General features: G+C 39.7%; 1 protein-coding gene and 1 long non-coding RNA gene across 4 annotated transcripts in view; one reads left to right on the top strand and one right to left on the bottom strand.

Moving 5' to 3' along the window:
* Positions 1 to 14,050, top strand: part of LOC106567905 (olfactory receptor 8G17) — a 54,998-nt gene that overhangs the window by 15,205 nt on the left and 25,743 nt on the right. Inside the window, exons 2-3 of one of the 3 annotated variants that reach the window (XR_014380163.1) lie at positions 9,745 to 9,875; positions 10,080 to 12,327. The exons of the other annotated variants lie outside the window; for them this stretch is intronic. The gene's annotated coding sequence lies outside the window, so the exon portion shown is untranslated. Of the gene's footprint in view, positions 1 to 9,744; positions 9,876 to 10,079; positions 12,328 to 14,050 lie in introns of those variants that run through there. 3 annotated transcript variants of the gene reach the window in all.
* The window catches only part of LOC145860071 (uncharacterized), a 30,001-nt gene that overhangs the window by 13,808 nt on the left and 2,143 nt on the right, over positions 1 to 14,050 (bottom strand). The window contains exon 2 of the long non-coding RNA XR_014380164.1: positions 13,359 to 13,442. This is a non-coding gene — a long non-coding RNA (uncharacterized LOC145860071). The remainder of the gene's footprint in view (positions 1 to 13,358; positions 13,443 to 14,050) is intronic.

Genomic DNA, 14,050 nt, shown 5'->3' with positions numbered 1-14,050 from the left:
GGGAAACAGAGGGTTAAATACACAACATGTAATTAATGGGATTGGAAACAGGTGTGTAGGAAAACAAGACAAGACCAATAGAAAATGAAAAACTGATCAATGATGGCTAGAAGACCGGTGACGTCGACCGCCGAGCAACACCCGAGTAAGGAGGGGCATCGACTTCGCTACAAGTCGTGACATTTTCTCTGGAGTGCATAAAACTCACTGGTGACGAAATTTACATTTCATGCCAAAGAGACACACAGTAAGCCAGACATCTCGAATGGTTAACTTATTCGGGCTAGGGGGCAGTATTCATAAGTTTGGATGAATGAGGTGCCCAAAGTAAACTGCCTGTTACTCAGGCCCAGAAGCTAGGATATGCATATAATTGGTAGTATTGGATAGAAAACACTCTAAAGTTAACCTCTTTTGGGTAGGGGGCAGTATTTTCAACTCCAGATGAAAGCGTGCCCAAAGTAAACTGCCTGTTACTCAGGCCCAGAAGCTAGGATATGCATATAATTGGTAGATTTGGATAGAAAACACTCTAAAGTTTCTAAAACTGTAAAAATAATGTCTATGAGTATAACAGAACTGATATGGCAGGCGAAACCCCAAGGACAAACCATCCAGGGGAAACAAAAATTGAGGTCATTGGTAGTATTCCAATGGTTTTCTATGGGATACTCTTATTATTAGGAACCTGGTTGCAGTTCCTATGGCTTCTACTAGATGTCAACAGTCTTTAGAAATTGTTGATGTTTTTCTTTTGAGAAATGAAGAAGTAGTCCTATTCATTGTAAGTGTCACTCCAGGTGGACTCTACTGTTTTGTTGCACGTGAACTGGAGCACGCTTCACGTTGTTTTTATCTGGTATTAGAAACAATTTATTCCGTCTTAACTTTTATGGATTATTTACATTTTAGGGTACCTGAGGTTGGATTAGGAACGTTGTTTGAAATGTTTGGACCAAGTTTACAGGTAACTTATTAGATACTTTGTAGGCATGTTGGGCGAGTTGAAACCGGTGTATTTCTGAATCAAATGCGCCAAATAAATTGACATTTTTGGGACATAAAGAAGGACATTATCAAACAAAAGGACCATTTGTGATGTTTCTGGGACTTGGAGTGCCAACAGAAGAAGATCTTCAAAGGTAAGGCATTAACCCCTGTGCGCCATTAGCATAACAAATTTAATTTAAAAAAATAATAATTTTTTTTTCTCAAATTATATCGTTTTATAGATACACCTCTCCTGAATCGAACCACGTTGTCAGATTTCAAAAAGGCTTTACAGCAAAAGCAAAACATTAGATTATGTTAGAGGAGTATATCGTAAAAGTAGCCACATAGCCATTTTCCCACCAACCACATGCATCACAAATAACCAAAAAACAGCTAAATGCAGCACTAACCTTTGACAATCTTCATCAGATGACACACCTAGGACATCATGTTACACAATACATGCATTCTTTTGTTCGATAAAGTTCATATTTATATATAAAAACAGCATTTTACATCGGTGCGTAACGTTGACTAACTATTTTCCCTCAAATGCATCCGATGAAACAGAGCTACAATTTACTAAATTACTATTCGAAAACATTTTTAAAATGTAATATTGTCATTCTAAGATTTATAGATGAATATCTCTTGAAAGCACCTGTAATGCCAGATTTAAAAATAACTTTACTGGGTAATCACACTTTGCGATAAAAGGGAATGCGATACTCAGAACAATAGGCTAGCAATAGCAATAGGCTAGCCATCTTGGAACAATCGCATATCACATCTAGTCTTGTATACTATTGTCAATAATCCCTTACCTTTGGTTGTCTTCATCAGAAAGCACTTCCAGAAATCCCAGGTCCACAACAAATGTATTTTCGTTCGAAAAAATGACTCCTTTATGTTCCAAGAGCTTGTTCTTGTTAGCGCGTCTGAAGGCTGCTCCAAAACTTCCGTCGGCCACGGGACAGCCATTTCGAGAAAATGCATTTTTTTCCCATTTAGGTTCGTTCAAACATGTCAAACGTTGTATAACATAAATCTTCAGGGCGTTTTTCAACAAGAGAGCCAATAAGATTCGAGGGGGACGATTGCATTGTGTTTCAAAACGTTTCGAAAGGGGAGGGTAACCAGGGGCGCCGGCGTCGTAATGGTGATGGCCCTATCCGTGTGACTACGTTCCACAGCGTCTCATTCATTCAGTTTTAACAGTAGAAGGCTCAAACCAATTTGTGAAGACTGGGGACATCTAGTGGAAGCAATAGGAAGTGCTCAATGAACCATAGCTCACGGTGTGATTAATAGGCAACGTGATTAAGTTGAGTTCGCAATTCAGAATTCCACTTCCTGTTTCCATCTGTCTCGGGGTTTTGACTGCCATATGAGTTCTGTTATACTCACAGACACCATTCAAACAGTTTTAGAAACTTTAGGGTGTTTTCTATCCACAAGTATTAATTATATGCATATCCTAGCTTCTGAGTTTGAGTAGGAGTCCGTTTAAAATGGGCACTAATTTTTTTCAAAAATCGCTTTAGCGCCCCCTATCCTAGGGGAACGCCAAGAGGTTAATTATATCGCTATTTCTGACTTTTCTGGTGCCTGGTGGAAATATGATTTTCATGTGTTTGTATGTGGGGCGCTGTCCTCAGATAATCACATGGTTAGCGTTCACCGTAAAGCCTTTTTGAAATCTGACACAGCGGCTGGATTAACAAGAAGTTAAGCTTTATTTTGATGTATAACATATATATTTTCTAGAATGTTAAATATTTGAATTTGGTATTTTTGAGTTTTGCGCTCTGCAATTTCACCGGATGTTGGCCAGGTGGGACGCTACCGTCCCACCTGCCCATAAGAAGTTTTAACTGTTAAAATAATGTCTCTGAGTATAAAAGAACCGATATGGCAGGCGAAAACCCGAGGACAATTCATCCAGAATGTTCTTTTTTTTCAGCTCACCCTTGATTACTGTGGCTGTCAATGGGAATATAAAAGGAATACCTCCCAGATTGCAGTTCCTAGGTCTTCCACTAGATGACAACTGTCTTTAGAAAGAGTTTCAGGCTTGTTTTTTGAAAACATTAGCTAGAATTTGTAGTTTTAGTCAGTGGCTCCCATTTTGGCTGTAGTGTTTGTTGCACGTTCCGGTGAGGGCGCGTACTTCATTATTTATCTCCGGTAATGGTCTCCGGTATTCTCCGTCTTAAATTTTATTGTTTATTTACAAACTTATTAGGGTACCTGAGGATTGATTAGGTACGTTGTTTGATATGTTTGGGAGAAGTTTATTGGTAACTTATGGGATTCATTTGTATGCATTTTGAACGAGGGAAACCGGTGGATTACTGAGTCAAGCGCGCCAACGAAACAGACTTTTTTGGGTTATAAAGAAGAACTTTATCGAACAATAGGACCATTTGTTATGTAGCTGGAACCATTGTGATTGCAACCAGATGAAGATCTTCAAGGTAAGTGATTTATTTTATCGCTATTTCTGACTTTCGTGACGCCTCTGCTTGGTTGGAAATGTATGTAAAGCTTTTGTGTGCAGGACGCTGTCCACAGATAATCGCATGGTGTGCTTTCGCCGTAAAGCCTTTTTGAAATCTGACAGAGTGGCTGGATTAACAAGAAGTTAAGCTTTTAAATGATGTATGACACTTGTATTTTCATGAATGTTTAATATTACGAGTTTTGTCATTTGAATTTCGTGCTCTGCAATTTCACCGGATGTTGTCGAGGTGAGACGCTTAACTTAAAAAGTTAAGAAGTCAGAGAACGCCTGGAAAGAGTCTCCACATTGGAATAGCTACAATTCTATAGGCCGTCGGAGACCGTACAGTTTAAGAGCAAATCTTAGACGTATAATTACTAGTCTGCAGCTAGAAATGACGTAAATCTAGAACGAGAATAACGGCAACCGCCTAAACACCTATCTAATACCATTTCCAAATAGTACTCTGAAGTATGCGTTCTAACCACTGTCATGACGTTGGCCTCTTTTGGTACAGGGAGGACAGTTGACCCCTCCCTTTTGCACCACCACCCCCTACCTTCCCCCCCAATCCACCCTGTGTGTAAAGGGTCGTAAAAACTCTAAAATTCCAGGAGAGTCTCTGGCCACATGGCCCATAGAGAGACACAGGAAATTCTTCCAACTCATAGAATTGGAGAGCCAAGCGACATTTTGTGTTCTGGAGAAGGTATGGAAGATTGGTGAAGAATCCAGCTACGAACTGATCCGCTTGGTACAATTTTGTGATACTCAGAAGAGACAATATAGCCATATTACCATAAAACTGTTTATATAATAGCATCATAATGGTTGTATAGAATGTATTAACCTCTATGGGCAAGGCGGGACGAATTCGTCCCACCTACGTAACAGCCACCTGAATTCAGTGGCGCGATTTTTGAATCGTTTGAAATACTATTACTTCAATTTTTCAAACATATGACTATTTTACAGCTATTTAAAGACAAGACTCTCCTTAATCTAACCACACTGTCCGATTTCAAAAAGGCTTTACAACGAAAGCAAAACATTAGATTATGTCAGGAGAGTGCCCAACCAGAAATAATCAGACACCCATTTTTCAAGCTAGCATATAATGTCACAAAAACCCAAACCACAGCTAAATGCAGCACTAACCTTTTATGATCTTCATCAGATGACACACCTAGGACATTATGTTATACAATACATGCATGTCTGTTCAATCAAGTTCATATTTATATCAAAAAACAGCTTTTTACATTAGCATGTGACGTTCAGAAAAAGCATACCCGGGCAAACTTCCGGGGAATTTACTAACAGTTTGCTAAATTACTCACGATAAACGTTCACAAAAAGCATAACAATTATTTTAAGAATTATAGATACATTACTCCTCTATGCACTCGATATGTCCGATTTTAAAATAGCTTTTCGGATGAAGCACATTTTGCAATATTCTAAGTACATAGCCCAGCCATCACGGCTAGCTATTTAGACACCAGGCAAGATTAGCCTTCACCAAAATCCTATTTCCTATAAGAAAAATGTTCTTACCTTTCCTGTTCTTCGTCAGAATGCACTCCCAGGACTTCTACTTCAATAACAAATGTAGGTTTGGTCCCAAATAATCCATCGTTATATCCAAATATCCTCTGTTTTGTTCGTGCGTTCTAGACACTATACGAATGGTAAATAACGGTCGTGCGCATGGCGCATGGCGTGACAAAAAATGTCTAAATATTCCATTACCGTACTTCGAAGCATGTCAACCGCTGTTTAAAACCAATTTTTATGCCATTTATCTCGTAGAAAAGCGATAATATTCCGACCGGGAATCTGCAATAAGCTAAACAGCCGAATGAAATTTCTCCACGGGGGCGAATCGTGCACGCACCTCATTCAATGGTCCTCTGATCGGCCACTTGGATAAGGCGATAATCTGTTTCAGCCAGAGGCTGCCTCGTCATCGTTCAGGTTTTTCCCGGGTTCTGAGAGCCTATTGGAGCCCTGGGAATTGTCACGTTACAGCTAAGATCCTTACTCTTCAATAAACAGATGCAAGACGCACGACTCCTTGTCAGACAGGCCACTTCCTGCATGAAACCTTGTCAGGTTTTTGCCTGCCATAGGAGTTCTGTTATACTCACAGACACCATTCAAACAGTTTTAGAAACTTTAGGGTGTTTTCTATCCAAACCTGAACAATAATATGCGTATTCTAGCTTCTGAGTTGGTGTAGGAGGCAGTTAAAAATGGGCACATATTTTTTCCAAAATTCTCAATACTGCCCCCTAGCCCAAACAGGTTAATAAGGATAAAGCTTTTGTAAGACATTGAGATGCTATGTACTGATGTAATGTGATAGAATTGTATTTCTGTAACCAAATCTAACTCAGTCATAGGCACGCCCCCAGGGACCCATACAGGACCAGGCGTCATTTGACAAGCCTGTTCTATGGGCACTATAAAACACCCCCTGATTTACATTTCTTCAGACCAGGCCTCCACTCATGGCTAATAGGTTTTTCCTTCCAATTCCTCTACTGAAAGTGAACCATACCACGTGGTTAACTTTTAGACTATTGATACCGACAGAATAAGAACAAGTCTTTGATATTAATTATTAGTCTGCAGCTAAGTAAATTATATCATCGAACGCGAAGACCAACGAAACAACCATTCTATGATGACATTAATGAATGTTGCTTTGAAAGATCCATTCTAACCGAGAGAGAGAGTCTCCAACAGAACCGAACTCTCCAACAAAGAACGACAACACACTGAGCGTAAATATATATTGATTGCAATTGTTCCCGAATGAGTGAGCCTTCAATTGTCAATTGTTAATATTAATGAACTCTGTGTAACTTCTCAGGTGGCCGTTTATGACCCATTGTTCAACAGGCCGACCTGCCTGTTTAGCCCACAAGGGCACATTCCTCTACCAATCCTTTATGACGATAATGACTGTTTGTATGTTTTTCTGTTAATTACTTAGTGTAGTAAATAAATGATTTTAAGACAATTGATGTATGGATGATTTTAGTAAAGACTGGGTTCGTGCAGATACAACAATTTACGACGTTTGGAATGAGACTGGACTAGAGGTAAAATACACCATTTAAACCAGAAGATAATCGGCCTATACTATAATAGAATATAATATTATAGTACAGGAAAGTTATATTAGGAAAATTATAGCTTTGTAATCTGAATATTCTCCTTGGCGCCCCGATCTCCTAGTTAATTACAATTAAACGATTAATCAGTTTAATCGCGTGATAATAATTACAGGGAGCTAATTGATAAACATATCTTCAGTGTAATGGTACCCCAAAGACACGACACCACCTACAACCACAAAAGACATTTTGACTTCTGGGAAAGTTAACCAGAGACTCTGATGAACTCTACAGGACGATTGAGTGTTTTCAACGGAGAGACAACAACGACATCCAGGCATAAATATGTACGTTACAATTTCTTTCAGAATAAGCGGCAGTTCATGTGCAAAGGATTAGCATTTCAATTAATATAATTATAGACTGTGTGTAGTGAATCCATTTCGACTTTCCCGCTCTTTCTCAGTCCCCACCCCTTTCCTTCGTCTACCAAGCCGTCATATCGGCTTTGCCCACTAGGGACTTTTCTATCATTGTTAGTAACCAACATCTACTGTTTGTTTTATGTATTTCTGTGATTATTAAGCTAGTTAGTAAATAAATAATTAAGCCAATTTGTATATTGCTGATTCATTATGGAAACTAGGGTTAGTGCAGATAACCAAGAATTTTACGACATTTGGAATGAGACTAATGAGGTAACAATTAAGAATTAATTAATAGAAGACTAATTGATCAGATATTAAAATATCTGGAGTTATATTCTGAAAATTATAACTTTGTAATCTCAGCATTTTCCGTGGTGCCCCGACTCCCGAGTGAATTAATGTTTACATGATTAGTTTAATCACGTAATAATTAAACCAATAGAACTGATTTGATATAAATAAGTCTTCACATTTAATGATAGTCCAGACACGACAACACACTAATGTGTACGTATCAATGAACGTATCATTTATTACCACATAATTACCAAAGAAATACCTTCTAGTCATCCTCGTGTTGATATTCTCTCCAGTTATTTCTATGTACTTTAACTTTAGTTACCATGTACAGGTAACTGTCAAAATAAAGAAAAGACTTGCGTAAATGAAGGATACAACATATATTGAAAGCAGGTGCTTCCACTCAGGTGTGGTTCCTGAGATAATTAAGCAATTGAACCCTCTTAGATGTACAATCCCCTATTTAGGGGACTTTGAGCGGTTGTGGACTGGTTCTGCCTAACACTTTAGTGTACAGAGGGCTCTGTGAATGGCACAACAGCAATTGCTGTGCCCTCCATGAAACTCTGGTTGTCCCGCTTCACATGTCGATCTTAGCTCTCAGCTGAGATGTAGTATGTGAAATCTGATACCTCACTTGCATACGGAGCGATACGTCACATTTTCTGGCCTCGCAACTCTGCTTGCAATACTGCATATGAAACGGGAGAGCAATTGCAGCAAAAGCAGTGCCATATTGCTGTGATGTTCTCAGATGGATTTAGAGCTCTCAACATGAAACATAATTTAGTAGAATTGAAACAGCACCACTTTCTCTTGGTCACAGAGGGACTTAAAGCTCAAGTTGTATCCAGACAGAAGACATTTGAATGGCATCTCCACGTCGCTCAGAGGGCGCTGGGCAGACAATTATCTGTTGTTAGTTATATGAAAGGGTGAGCGTGTGTGTGTGTCTCAGTCACCAGATCTCAACCCAACTGAACACTTATGGGAGATTCTGGAGCAGTGGTTGAGACATTTTCCACAACCATTAACAAAACACCAATTTCTCGTGGAAATACACTGCATTATCAAAAGTATGTGCACATCAAAAATCTTATTCCAGAATCATTGGCATTAACATGGAATTGGTCCACCCTTGCTGCCATAAGAGCCTACACTTTTTTGGGAAGGCTTTTCACTAGGTGTTGGAACATTGCTGTGGGGACTTGCTTCCATTCAGCTACAAGAGCATTAGTGAGGTCGGGCATTGATGTTGAAAGATTAGGCCCGGCTCGCAGTCAGTGTTCTAATTCATCCCAAAGGTGTTCGATGGGGTTGAGGTCAGGGCTTTGTGCATGCCAGTCAGGTTCTTCCACACCGATCTCGATAAACAATTTCTATATAGACCTTGTTTTGTGCATGGGGTCATTGTCATGCTGAAACAGGGAAGGGCCTTCCCGAAACTGTTGCCACAAAGTTGGAAGCACAGAATCGTCTAGAATGTCTTTGTATGCTGTAGCGATAAGATTTCTCTTCACTGGAACCAATGGGCCTAGTCCAAACCATGAAAAAGAGCCCCAGACCATTATTCCTACTCCACCAAACTTTACAGTTGACCCTATGCATTCGAGCAGGTAGCGTTCTCCTGGCATCCGCCAAACCCAGATTCATCCATCGGACTGCCAGATGGTGAAGCGTGATTCATCACCGGAGAACGCTTTTCCATTGCTCCAGAGTCCATTGGCAGAAACCTCCACACCACCACTCCAGCCGATGCTTGGCATTGCGCATAGTGAGCTTAGGCTTGTGTGTGGCTGCTCAGCCATGGAAACCCATTTCATGAAGTTCTTGTGCTGATGTTGCTTCCAGAGGCAGTTTGTAACTCGTTAGTGAGTGTTGCAACCGAGGACAGGCGATTTTTATGCGTTACACACTTCAGCACTTGTTCTTTGAGCTTGTGTGGCCTACCACTTCGCGGCTGAGCCGTTGTTGCTTCTAGACGTTTACGCTTCACATTAACAGCACTTATAGTTGACCGGGGAAGGTCTAGCAGGGCAGAAATTTGACAAACTGACTTGTTGGAAAGGTGGCATCCTATGACGGTGCCACATTGAAAGTCACTGAGCTCGTCAGTAAGGCCATTCTACTGCCAATGTTCGTCTTTGGAGATTGCATGGCTGTGTGCTCAATTTTATACACCTGTCAGCAACGGGTGTGGCTGAAAAAGCCGAATCCACTCATTTGAAGAGGTGTCCACATACTTCAGTATAGTATATTGAATCTATGCCAAGGCACATTGAAGCTCTTCTGGTGGCTCGTGATGGCCCAACGCTCTATTAAGACACTTTATGTTGGTGTTTCCTTTATTTTGTCAGTTACCTGTATGTTCATAGTGGTTTCTGTTTCCACATAGATACAACGGAGTTACTTGTGAGGTACCACTCCATTGGACAACTCCATTCCATGAAGACAACAGCAAATCTGTCTGTGATCTTACCCTGTTGTTACATGGCACCACGTTCACACTTACAGAGTAGAAATGAGGTAAGAGGGGTGTAAAATGTGAAAACCAGATACTTCAATGTGAATACCAGATACTTTCAATTTAGAGTGATGTTTATTTAATGAAAATCAACCAAAACAACCTAAGTACAAACACATTTGTATTCACAATCATAAACAGCTATCATAACCTGTCAAACCCTGTTCTGTTTCACCTGTCTTGTGATTGTCTCCAACCCCCACCAGGTGTCTCCTGTGTATTTTGTCTGTTGCCAGTCCGTCTTGTCCCATCAACTTCTACCAGTGTGTTCCCGTTTTTCCTGTTCTCTAGTTTTTGTTTTTCCTAGTCTTACCAGTTCAAATTTTTCTGCCTGTCCTGACCCTGATCCTGCCTGCCGTCCTGTACCTGCCTGACTCTGATTTGGATTATGACTCTTTGCCTGCCTCCATTTACCTTTTGCTTGCCCCTTGTACTATAATAAACTCTGAGACTCGTACTATGCGCCTCCTTTGACTGCATCTGGATCTTACCCTAAGCTGTGATAGTACAAACTGGCCATGACTAACCCAGCAGACTCGGACCAGCTTCGCAACGCTGTGTCCTCCCATGGAGGCACCTTTGGAAGACACGAGGAGTTACTGCAAAGCCTTATGGAGGGACTCCATACCCTGGCAGAACGCTATGACCATGTGTTCAATACATTGCTAGTGCAATTCCGTAGATTCCCAACTAGACAGCAAGCCACAACAGTAATCCCCCAGACTTGCAGCAACCCAGCCACCAGCGGTGCTTCTTGCCAGCCTACTCCGGTGTCCCGAGGACCTCGCTTACCTCCTCCGGAGCACTACGCTGGAGATTCTGGAACCTGCTGGGCATTTCTCTCCCAGTGCTCCCTCATCTACGAGCTGCAGTCTTCTTCGTTCCCCTCGGAACACTCAAAGATAGTGTACTGCTCCCGGCGGTGTGGGAGCAACAGTCTATAATAAACTCTGAGACGCGTACTAAAGTGAATTGCATTATTAATTATGTGAATGTGTGAAAATGATTTTTACGTTAGCTTCATACAAAAAAAATCATTGTATCCACATGACATGAATATAAAACATACAAATAAAGTGCCTTCAGAAAGTATTCATACCCCTTTACTTATTCCACATTTTGTAGGGTTACACCCTGGATTCCAAATAGAATAAATAAATAAAAATTCTCACCCATCTACACACAATACCCCATAATGACAAAGTAAAACTTGTTGTTAGAAATGTTTGCTAATTTATTGAAAATGAAATATAGAAACACTAATTTACATAAGTATTCACACCACTGAGTCCAGGGGTGAAACTTTGGTTTTAGAAGGGGGGGACATATTTTTTTATTATACTTTTAAATTTTTTATCTATTCGGATAAACACTTCAAACAGCCTGCCCGACCACTCGTTGCCTCGTTTTATATCACCTTCCAATTATAAAACTGGGGGGGACAAAAATGCAATTTCAGAATGTGAGGGGGCCAGCCCTTGCCTGAGTCAATACTTTGTAGAAGCACCTTTGGTGGAGATTACAGCTATGAGCTTTTTGGTTGGTCTCTAAGAGCTTTGCACACCTGGATTGTACAATATTTGCCCATTACTCTTTAAAAAATTCTTCAAGCACTGTCAAGTTGATTGTTGATCATTGCTAGACATACATTTTAAAGTCTTGTCATAGTTTTTCAAGCCAATTTAAGTGTAGATTTGGCCTTGTGTTTTAGGTTATCCTGCTGAAAGGTGAATTTGTCTCCTAGTTTCTGTTGGAAAACAGACTGAACCAGGTTTTCCTCTAGGATTTTGACTGTGCTCATAGCTGTATTACGTTTCTTTTTACCCTAAAACAATCCCTAGTCCTTGCCGATGACAAGCATATCCATAACATGATGCAGCCACCACCATGCTTTAAAATATGAACAATGCCCCAAACATAACGCTTTGTACTCAGGATGCATGTTTTGGAATATTTTTATTCTGTACAGGCTTCCTTCTTTTCACTCTGTTATTTAGGTTAGTATTGTGGGATATTCAATGTCTGTTTTTTTTTATTTACATATCTACCAATTGGCGCCCTTCTTTGCAAGGCATTGAAAAACCTCCCTGGTCTTTGTGGTTGAATCTGTGTTTGAAATTCACTGTTTGACTGAGAGACCTTACAGATAATTGTATGTGTGTGGTACATAGATGAGGCAATCATTAAAAAATCATGATAAAAACTATTATTGTACACAGAGTGAGTTCATGCAACTTATTATGTGACTTGTTACGCACATGTTTACTCCTGAACTTATTTAGGCTTGCCATAAAAAGGGGTTGAATACTTACTGACTCAGGACATTTCAGCTTTTAATTTTTAATTCATTTGTAAAAATTTCAAAAAGCATAATTCCACTTTGACATTATGGGGTATTGTGTGTAGGCCAGTGACACAAAAAATCTCTATTTCATTCATTTAAAATGAAGGCTGTAACACAACAAAATGTGGAAAAAGTCAAGGCACTGTAATTAATGTAAAAATTATTTTCACATATTCACATAGTGTGCCTGTCTTAAATTGTGAAAATGTTTCCTACTTTGACAAACTGGATCACTTTGTTATATTGTACTCTAGTAAACTTGAAAGTATCTAGTATTTCCATGGTATTAGCTACAGCTTCATTTTACAGCACTCTTACCTCGTATCTCCAGGTAACTGTCAAAAAAAGGAAACATTAACATAAAGTGTCCTAATAGGGTGTTGGTCCACCAGGAGCCAGAACAGCTTCAATGCACCTTGGCATAGATAGTGTCTGGAACTCTTTAGGAGGGATGCGATACCATTCTTCCATGAGAAATTACAACATTTTATGTTTTGTTGATGGTGTTGAAAACGTTGCCTCAGGTACTTCTCCAGAAAGGTTAATTGTCTAAATAACTCAGGAACAACACCTGTGTGGAAGCACCTGCTTTCAATATACTTTGTGTCCATTATTTACTCAAGTGTTATTATTATTTTGGCAGTTACATGTACCCTGTAAGTGTGAAGCTGGTACCATGTAACAATGGGATGAGATCACACAGACAGATTTGATGTTGTCTTCATAGAATGGAGACATCCAATGTGGGAATACATCACATGTACTGTATTGGGGCTGTTACAGCGGCGAAAATGTGATATCTACTTTGGAGGGGACAATTACATTACATTTTCTCAAGAGCAATTCCTGAGGGGGACACCAAAAGTAGTGCTGTAACACATTGTCTACATTGTAATATGGTAAATGTATATTGAGGAACCAAAGAAATAAGGTGTTTGCCGTACTCCTAACTACCGGTACCCAAAACTACACAACTAATCACAACAGCAATACCATTGCCTTTAACAAATCTTAGTTCAGTCACCAGTTTAAGTTGAGAGTGGGGGTATCCATGGCATTTTCCAATTATGTTCCTATTTTACAAGTCAAAAAAATTGAGAACCTTTCATAATGTTGCCAAACAAAGACTCAACAAACTTACCTGAGACTCCCTGTCTCTGCCAGTCTGTCCCTGCATATCTGTCCCCAACTCTGCTGTCTGTGTGCCATCTGTTGCCTGCTCTGCCTAATGACATCATTGTGAAACATTTCCATTAGAATTTCATTTCTTTCTTATGAACATTTTATCAACTAGTCTTTAAGATATTAGGCTACTAGGGTTCTTACTATGCGTTTTGGTGTATTGAAAAATACTCTGATGTCCGTCTTTTATTTTTCTGCCATTTTTCTACCTGGCTGGCTGGCTGGCTACACACATAGTGTGTAGGTTATTTACAGTAGGAGATGGGCTTCTATCATCTTCAATCATTCTATATGGGCTTCGATCTAAAAGGTAGCTAGCAAATGTGAAACGGATTAAAATGACATGAGTTGACAGCTGTAGGAGTTCACCATTTACACAACATATGCTGCAACCTTTTGTCATTTTAATAGTTTGTTTCATATTGGCTGGCTTCCAACAATAGCTGAATTTGCAAAGCTAGCGAGCACCAATTCAGTTTCAGTGGTGTTTGCTATAATCTTTGCTACCCGGGTTAAATAAAGGTGAAATAAAATAAATAAAAAGTTCCCTTGCGACAATTTAGCTTTTGCAACGAGACCATTAAATACATTTAAGACACTGGTAGAAGAGAGTGTAGTTCTGTTCAGTTTGGACTTCAGTTTATCGCTAAC

Source organism: Salmo salar, chromosome 13, assembly GCF_965601325.2.
Source record: "Salmo salar chromosome 13, fSalSal1, whole genome shotgun sequence".
In the NCBI taxonomy this organism is placed as follows: domain Eukaryota; kingdom Metazoa; phylum Chordata; class Actinopteri; order Salmoniformes; family Salmonidae; genus Salmo; species Salmo salar.
The sequence above is the reverse complement of the archived record's forward strand: the minus strand, read 5'-3'. Positions and strand labels throughout refer to the sequence as shown.